Source organism: Scylla paramamosain, chromosome 7, assembly GCF_035594125.1.
Source record: "Scylla paramamosain isolate STU-SP2022 chromosome 7, ASM3559412v1, whole genome shotgun sequence".
In the NCBI taxonomy this organism is placed as follows: Eukaryota; Metazoa; Arthropoda; class Malacostraca; order Decapoda; family Portunidae; genus Scylla; species Scylla paramamosain.
This window is the reverse complement of record NC_087157.1, coordinates 31,003,116-31,013,115: the sequence shown is the minus strand read 5'-3', so window position 1 is coordinate 31,013,115 and position 10,000 is coordinate 31,003,116. Positions and strand designations below refer to the sequence as shown.

The 10,000-nt window shown below is 42.4% G+C and overlaps 1 protein-coding gene across 6 annotated transcripts in view; it reads right to left on the bottom strand.

The window, feature by feature from the left end:
• The window catches only part of LOC135101845 (uncharacterized), a 116,093-nt gene that overhangs the window by 74,147 nt on the left and 31,946 nt on the right, over positions 1 to 10,000 (bottom strand). For 2 of the 6 annotated variants that reach the window (XR_010269403.1, XR_010269404.1), the window contains exon 2: positions 2,811 to 2,967. The exons of 2 other annotated variants lie outside the window; for them this stretch is intronic. The gene's annotated coding sequence lies outside the window, so the exon portion shown is untranslated. Of the gene's footprint in view, positions 1 to 212; positions 486 to 2,222; positions 2,330 to 2,810; positions 2,968 to 10,000 lie in introns of those variants that run through there. 2 more of the 6 variants (XR_010269401.1, XR_010269402.1) reach the window with 2 other exon arrangements.

Here is a 10,000-nt window from a genome sequence, read left to right as displayed (position 1 = left end):
ACACACTGGTCAGCACCTGTACCTGCTGAGTGCCGACAGACTCAGCCCTGCATATCCTGCCTGACCAGCGGCTTCGTGCAAATGTAAAACTCTCGTAATAATAATAACATATTTTCCCCCTCACCGCGAGGACTCCTTTTGGTTTAAAAGTAATATAAAAAAAAAAAAGTATATGAATTTTTCGAAATAAAACATACGTGCAGTGCAAAATGTTGGTTACTTATTTTGTAGAACACTCACATTATTCATACATTTGTCAAGAATCATTGATGACGGGCAGAATTCCTAAAGTACACATGCATTTCACATGTGAGATCTTTACTTTGTAGGTAAAAAATGCATGTTCACATATTCATCAGCCGCTTCCCGCCACGAGTCCCAGCGGTGCAATGGCTGCCCGGGTGTGTGCTCATCTTCCTGCCCAATCTGGAGGGCTTCGAGTCCTCGCCAGCACGGGAAGTAGACACCAACCAGCTAAGCACTCGCTGGGAACAATAAGATGGAAATGAGCCACGCGGCTGAGCACCACAAGGTGTATCGTGCCCCGCTCTTCCTCCCCACTACCCCCGCTTCCCCCGCCCTTCCTCTTGTTGCCTTCCCAGCTGACGCCAATCCCTGCACGGGTGCCTTCCCTGCATGCACCCTACCTCTGGGCACACACGCACACGCACACACACACACACACACACACACACACACACCATGGTGCGAGCCATCAATCAATAGTATTTCCCTCCTAGATTAGACTTCCCTTTAGGATTAATGTTAAGCTTTTCCCCACCCCCTATGTACATTTTCAGTTTGTTAACTGCCTAAATAATAAACCGTTTATTATTATTATTATTATTATTATTATTATTACACACACGGCCCCGTAGAATCCTTATCATGTCAGTTCACTACACTTTGACTCAGTTTTGTTAGTGCCGAGTCAACAGGGAGCTGTAAAAGAAATATTAAACAAACCTATGGATGAGAGGTGGAGATAAGTAGGTATATTTTGTACAGAGACCGCCAAGTGTAGGCGCTTCCCTTGTTTTCTTATATTCATAAGATCACAAAGCAGACATGCCACTACTCCCCATCAACCTTGGGTGTCTCCTTCCTTGACTAATCAATTTGATCAACAGATCTTTCAGATTCACCATCCTTAGAAATTAGAGTGCCGAAGGTCTGTACAAATGCGAAATGCGAGTGGGGTGCTTCGGATCCGTACTCCAAACTATCTAGACACTTGGAGATATGCTAAACATTACACGCATCGTAAATTGTACTTCTTCAGCATGCCATGTTAAACTGTGTTCACCATCTGGACTTCTGCGACCATAACTGCTGGCCATCCACATACTCGCCTCGGCAAGTGAAAAGTCACATTAAAGCACATTACATAAACGGAGTGCAGATGAAGCAGGTAATCTCTCGTGGCACTACATTAAGCTTTGATACCCAAATGCACGTGTATCTTTTTTTTTTTTTTCCAGCCACGTTACTACACGCAGTAAGATCGTATTGTTAAACTTTTGGTATCCTATTTCGAGAACTTTCAACATGCTGTAGCTGAAGTCATTGTCGCTTTCAAGGATATTTCATGATCGCAAAGATAGTTTAACAAGCACTCCACACTGGCAACAGGAAAAACACCCATGAGAATATGGCTAACCACCGCTGTAGCCTTCGAAAATAGTCCTCGTAACGGAGGTAAGCGTTTAAGAATACGGGCATAAGTTGGACACAAGCACACATTATCGCCTATAAGCAGCTAAACAAACTCCCAAGCCTTCCATCTGTTGTAGTACTTCCTGTTAAGAAGAGACTTATGTAAGGATACGAAAGGAAAAAATGTCTCTGGATAAAAAATAAAAAAAGTGAAGAGTAAATGAAGGGAACTAAACATAAGAACAGAAGAGGAATTAACCGAAAATATAATTTTCTATAAAGATGTAGAAAATGGTTAACTCCTATCAGGGCAGACAAAAGTCACGAACTTCGAAAAAAAAAAAGAAAAAAAGCCATGATGAAATAACGGCAAGTGAATACCTCGTAATGAGCTTCCGTCAAATTTAGTCTCATACAGGACACTTATTTGATCAACAGAGCAAAATCTCATTATCTATAACAAGCAAAAATCTAGCAACACTCAGACTAACCATTAATACCGCTTCTGGATTATAGGAAATATACTTAACATTACACAAACATTTCATTCCTGCAACATGTCTTACCTTCACAGCACCAACCGTTACCTTCACGAACGCCAATGGTAAGGAACAACGCATGAAGTTCGAGGTGAAGTAGCTACTACCAACAATCACAGGCTGTTTCCTAATTTCTGAAACCACAGTAACACATAAAACTGAACGTCGACGGAACAAAGTATCAAATAGAGGGAGGGTTCTCCGCCGAATCCCTAACCACTGCACGCACACTCATCACAAATTCACTATCTTACTGAAGACACACGTAAGTATTTCACCCTACTGACAACTGAAAATACTACAGTAACACACACACACACACACACAATCATGTAATCATAGGTAGGTAGGGATAGGTAGAATCAGACCCTTTGTTAAACATCACTTTCACTGTTTTCTTTTTCCCTGTTTCTTTCAAACTGGTAATGTTCATATCCCAAGCTGCGACACCATTTCTTATAATCCAAATATCACTGCAGAGAAACATTTAATGTCAACAGCTAGCAGCAATATCATGGAAGCTAGCAGCATTATAAGGAGGACATTTAATTAAAGGTAGCGTTATATTAGTAGGTTTGCGGGAAGGTTTGTTATAATTGCAATTGGAGAACTCACCGGTTACGGGAAATAAAGTAACGTAGTATTTCACAATGGTATTAAACGAGGCACTCTGCGTCTCTGGCTACTGGATGGACGCCAGGAATGTCACTGTGTGCTCTGCGTCTCTGGCTACTGGAGAGACGTCAGGAATGTCACTGTGAGCTCTGCGTCTCTGGAACAATCACACAAACACTCATTTCTCGACAGCACTCCATTACACAAACCTTCATCTGAACAAACAGGAGGGCAGACATGAGCCACACTTGTAAACTCAAGACATCACTCAATACATCACACCAACAGATCAACCTCACTACCAACTCCAAGTGCTGCAGTGTGTGTATCCCAGAGAACAAGCCCAACACAAGCCTGACTGCCCTGCTTCCCCGCCTCGGACAGGTAGGGTTACTGAATAATGATCCTGACAGAGCTGTGGATCCAACCACCCAAACAAGCAGCCGCGTCTGGCTTCACTGGATTTTATGAAAGTGAGAGCCAGGACGATTGTTTATTTATTTTATATGTTTATTTAATTAGTTTCACGTGCTAAGAAGTCCTGTTAAGGGCACAAACATCAGAGAGAGAGAGAGAGAGAGAGAGAGAGAGAGAGAGAGAGAGAGAGAGAGAGAGAGAGAGAGAGAGAGAGAGAGAGAGAGAGAGAGAGAGAGAGAGAGAGAGAGAGAGATAATAAAAAAATATAATAATAATAATAATAATAATAATAATAATAATAATAATAATAATAATAATAATAATAATAATAATAATAATTATTATTATTATTATTATTATTATTATTATTATTATTATAAGAAGAAGAAAAACAACAATAATAATGATTATAATAATGATGATGATGAATATTTTTAATTATCATTTTCATTACTAAACACAAGACACAAAAGCTTACATTATGACATACACGGATGGATGCATGTATAAATACATACTTATACATCTACGTACAACGTACACACACACACACACACACACACACACACACACACATACGGGCTTAGATAAAAAAAACTTACATACATACATACATACATACTCGTACATACAAGCATACATTCATACATACATAAATACATTCATACGAACATAAATAAATTCATACGAACATACATAAATAAATGCACAAACAGAAAGGAAAAAAAAAGTAATAATATTTTATTCACAGCATCAGCCCGGTGAATACGGAATGCAAAAATACATTAACAAACACAGGGTTACGTGGGACGGGATAATGGGTCACTCCTTGCGGCAAAAAAAACAACAACAAAAAAAAAATTAATATTGCACAGATCTTGCTAAGCCTCACCTGAACATCTGGTCTGGCGGATGGCACCTCACCTGCCCGCGGCGCCCACGTATGGAGGCCACAGGGGAGAGGGAGAAGGAAGAGGAGGAGGAGGAGGAGGAGGAGGAGGAGGAGGAGGAGGAGGAGGAGGAGGGGGGCGGCCACTCTTGTATTTTAACTCTCATATCTGGTGGTCTAGAAAGAGAGAGAGAGAGAAAAAAAATGTGTGTATCTGTTTGTGTGCGTCTTCTCTCTCTCTCTCTTTTCTAGGCCACCAGATATGAAAGTTGCAACATGAGTGGCCATCCTTAGCTCACCTTTACGGGCGCACAAAAGAAGCGCGTACGAGTAGAGTATGTATGGGAACACTGTGCTCGAATTTTCTTCATGCTGCTCATCATCTGGCGTCGTTTTCCAGTCGGTAAGGTTGAGGTGCTTTGATTTCCTTTCCCTTTTCAACGTCACGGAAAGATGAGAGGTATTGCCAGAGTATTGCCAGGTGTAGCAAATAACGTGTGCTCTCCCAGTGCACCATATTCTGAAACACTTCTGCATCGCACCTACACTATATTCAAAAGGCTCGGGTTTTTAAGGATGTTTTTATGGTTCAAGTGAGGAGGAGGGAGAATCTGGATAGTTATTTTTGTGGTCTTTGAAAATGGTCGTGGTGAGAGAGCAAAGCATTTGAGAATACTAACCTGTGTGTCTGTGTGCCGTCGATATACACTAACACACCGTGAAAGAGCACATAGTTCGTGGTTGCGTCATAAAACCTCGTAAGATACTCGTAGGGAGGACAGAAGGACACAGAATAGCATTAAACAATATCTTTGTAGTTACGCTTTCTTTATGATAAGTCCCACGTTAAATTTCTCGTCATCAGTATACATCAGATGAGCAGTGTATGGCCAGAGGAATGATGGATGTGGAGGAGGAAGAGGACAATGCAGGGCAAAGAAGAAATGGAAATACTGCATAAGAGATTAAGAGTCTGAGTGGCGAAGAGGTAACAAACAGAACCTTGTGAAGAGGACTACTGGGATCAACTCCCTGTGAACGCGGGAACAGCTGCGTAAGTTTATTAGATTTCACAATGCTCTAGTTTGTATGACTTTCGAGTGTTTTGTGCTGATGAAAGAAACTACAAAAATCATGGAGAAAATAATCTTTAGTTGATGTTCGGTAAGCAAGCCCAGATCCTCGCGTCATCTCGAAGTGCACGCCTCGTACTGTCTTGTGTGACTGGAAGACACTGAAAAAGTATCCCAGTTTATCAATCACAAGGAAAAAGTATTCCAGTTTATCAACCACAAAGGAAAATTTATAAAAAAAAAGTAAAACAATACTGACATGTTGACGAGTAAGATATTACAAGGATTTACTTTGCTCGATCGCCTGGTATATCAAATTATTTCCCGAAATCCTGTAAAGCTGGAAGCCCTCATCACATTAGTCCGCTTTCACTGCCACGCAGCGAGCCGCTCTACCGCCAAGTCTTTTATTAACTAAAAAAAAAAAAATAAATAAATAAATAAAAAATAAATAAATAAATAAAATAAAACAAAATAAATAAATAAATAAATAAGTAACGAGAAATAAATAAATATATATTGTATGTATCAAATGTATTGTATGTATCAGCATAATTTTTTATACATATACACATGTTCAATAATCTATTTCAATAAGTCTACTTAATTCATAACAATTTAATTTTCTGTTGATCGCAAGAAGAATCGCCTCGCGACGCAGCAGCCAGGCTGAGTGACAGTAATGAAGCAGATGCCGGTGACTTGCTCCATTAGCACCGCTGGCACCTATCTCGTTTCTACCAGTAACGATGATAATCATAATTTAGTCTTGAATGACGCGCACATTTCACCTGACTGACTCCAGCGACTTTATAACAAGGCCCTCGCGAAGTGTCATGTCCTCTTGAGTGACAGTCAGGTAAGCCAGGCAAAAGTCCGCGGGTGTGGTGCTTCACTTCAGAAACAATAAACAATCTCTGAGCTGCGTGTCTGTTCATGTTGTCATGAATTCAGGTCCTATCTATGCAAAATAAAACATGCAAAGCAATGCCTTTAATACACGGCTAAACACATTTATTGGCTGATTCAGCTATAGACACACACCTACACCCGCACAGACGCTTCTCCCCCTCCTTCGCCTGCGAGGCACCACGCCATTAATTTATTATGTGAGGGCAGGATAAATAGTGATTCCATCAAGTCCATGGTGGGCGGGGACCGGATGGTGCTCTGTCGAGACAACGCAGGCCACGGCTGCTCCGCAACAGCAGCTCGGCCACGCGACCTCACTCCTCGCGCTAGAAACACAACTTGTGAAAAGAAAACAGATGGCCAGACCCTGCGAGTCTCGTCGGGCTTGAGAGTGAAGCTAATAAAAAATGGAGGAGACATGTCCCACAGGAATGAAGTTTTATTACCCCAAGCTGTGAGTGGAGTCTGCCCATGGTCTACATCTCGTACATGGCAGCGTTCACGTGCCGACGAGTGGCTGAGGGCTCGGCTGTGGACACGGCGCCCACACCCACGTAGCTTACCCGGTAGGATGCATCTTAGAGCACAAGTTTTCTTCTTCGTCGCCATCTAAAGAAGTCATCTTTCCGTAACAATTTACAGTGCTGGGACATTGTTAATCGTTGCCGCATCATCCACAGCACAGCACGGGGACACCCACACCCTGGCTTACAAGCATCACATCGGAGCGGGGGAAAACACTCTGGCAACTAATACAGAAATATTTTTTATATTATCTGAATATACATAATATACATTAACTAATTGCTAATCAACATAGGTGTAACATTTATAATCTCCGGCATACCTCTTTTCAATTCAGCTCTTCAGTTCTTCAATATTTTCTCTAACGTTTATAAAAAAAGTTTGATAAAATATGAAATGTCCACAGGCAAGTTAAAGAACGCTGAATGTATTTCCATAAGTGCGAAGTGTACGTGTCTGCCTTCATCTGTACACAAACCTGCACGACACATGTACACCTCGGAGAGGGGAGTGTATGGCGCAGTCTTCCGGAAGCCTTCAATTACAGCCTCTCACGTGGCCTTGAAACTTCGTGGTCGGATTGTGAACTTATGCCAGACGCTCACATTCTTGCCACGAGACATTTCCTGCCTTTCTCAACAGTTGCCTTCAGGTGTTCTTTATTCTGTCATCGTGTAGGCAGATGCAATTTTCCAAGTATACTGTTTCCCTTCTCATCTCTCCAGAAATACCAGTGAGTCATGATAAAGTTCACTGGCATAACTTCAGTGGAGACTCTGTATCATTATTTAGTTTGCCACGGCTGTAAGATTGTGGCGAGCGTCCTTCTGTGCTGAGATACCATCGCCGATAAAAACTGTGTTGTGTTGTGTAAATCCTGATGCATTCTGTTGATTGCTTCTCTCCGTAATACAGTCACAATATTTTTTTTTTTTTCCTATCTGTAACACATATTCCTTGCTCTGTAAAAATACTTCGCCTCGCGTGACATTTCTTCACCGGACGCCTCTCCTCACCGATCCATCATCGTCATTATATATTTTTTCCTCCAAGTGTTCTTTTTAATTTTTGTCGCCGTTACTCGCAGGTGAGGCGGCGCGGCGATCGATGCCACAACCACGCCATCCACTAAAGCATTTTGAGCTCTAAATCATTCTCTCTCTCTCTCTCTCTCTCTCTCTCTCTCTCTCTCTCTCTCTCTCTCTCTCTCTGCTTCATCTCAACAGTTCTCACGTTAATCATTTCTTAATAATAACTCCCTTCTATATTCGGTCATTATTTCTAACGTTTTCTCTTCGCAAAATCATCCAATTTCATCCACAAAGCGTGGGCCCTGAGGCGGCTTGCAAAGTGCATGTTTATATTAGTCCGGTAAATCTGTGTGAATTTCCTTTCCAGGGTCGTGTTTTTCTCTTTATCCTCACGCGGTGCACAACACGTCGTACATTCTTGAAAATCTTCGTACTGTGTATTTCTATCTCACGAGTTTCATTTTCAACTTAAAATCTTCCATACTATTTTCATTCTTAATTAGTCCTCGTTGATTAAGTTCAACCTCAGGGTCTTTCTTTATTTTCTTGCTCTTTTTTTTCTTTCTTTTTTACCAGTGTACAGGTCTTGTGTCCATTTCTCTTCAGTTCTAGATTAGCATTACCTACCCCTCGAAAACTGGAAGTGTTTATACTTTCCTATTTCTTAGTAGTTACACAGTTCCCTCGTTTTCTTTGTGACGTGCGCAGACGCCTCCGTCCTCTTTGCTCTGCGCCGCACTGCCGATACTCAGACTCCACATCTTTTGCGGTCTTAATGTGAGAGATCCACTTTAACCACATTTCTTTTTTCTTCACTCACACGAATCAAGAAGAGTCTCTCTCTCTCTCTCTCTCTCTCTCTCTCTCTCTCTCTCTCTCTCTCTCTCTCTCTCTCTCTCTGGCTTCCGCGTTTGTCTCTTATTTAAAATTGATGACAGGACAAATATTTGTCCTTGCCTGCGTTTCTCAAACGATTGCCATCTTAAAAGAGCGCCACACGAGGCAGGCAGCTGCATCATGATAATAAAAAAAAAGTCATTCAGCTAGATGCAGATCCCTTTTTCCAACCTAATCATTTTTGCCTCAGTCATTGTGATTTTGGAGGCGATAACACTCGAGAGCTGCAATGGTAGATTTGGCAAATTATTCATCATCTCTAGTGTTTTTGTAATGAACACACTGCCTAGATAACGACCTTCTTGTAATTTCCTCTTTTACTTCCCTCGTGGCATGTTCTCCATAAAGCGTTCTGTCTCCCTGTATGGTCGTCTCCTACTCTTTGTACTTCCCTCACACTCAGACCTCTGCGTCCCACCAACGTCTGCAGCTCGGTCTAAGCTAAGGACTTGACTAAACCAAGGTAAACTGCCCTCTCTGATTGGTAACGAGCACATACGCAGACAAGCATCATCTTTCGAAACACACAGACACACAAGAGAAAAAGAGTAATTAATATAAAGTTCAACATTACAAAAGAAATGTTGAGTGACAGACACGAACGGAACTTCCCTTATGCAATGAAGTATAAAGTTCCCACGTTCGCTCAGTGACAAGAAAACCTCCTCCTTTGTTGTTCAGGTTAATTAAAGAATGGAAAATGATACTGTACCTTGAGGATCTGAGCTTAACACAGGAGATGCAAGGGAGCACATTTCCAGGCTTTTTGCAGCTACGACTACTGGAGTTTTGCGGCATTATTGCAGCACTCAAGGACCCCACAATGTCTTCCACAGGAGGATCAAGGGCAGCTCAGACGCCACGCAATCACCAAGCATCACCACAACACCACAACGACTGCCACACAATTGATGAGCGCCCCTACAGCACAACACCACAACGGCACCCACAAGACCACAACATGATATTGGCAGCTACACACTAGATGACCATCACACAACACCACAACTGCACCTACACACAGCACCACACCACAACACCACAACGGTACCAACACACTGATGAGCGCCACCACAAGACCACAACACACAACACTACAAGGACGGAACAGCTGGGCAGCCAAAAAGGGCCCATCGAGAATCAGGGAGGAGTGATTCTGGCGGAGCAACAAGGGCGGCGGGCGGCGGGCGGCGGGAAGCAACAAGGGAAGGCAGGGAGACGTAGGAGGTGGTTGGGACGCTCATTACAGCCAACCGTCAAGTTTTCCCTGGTTTATGTGGCCCTGTCGGCCCGGCAATGCCAGAACCGCCACACGAGTGCCACATTACCACGCTCGTTATTTCTTCTCGTGGTTCGCCCAAGTGCCTCTGACTCTCTCCACTGACCTGCGAGAGTAAAAATAAAAAAAAAGTTCTAGAAGCTGCTTTTTGTTCCTTCACCCTTCTT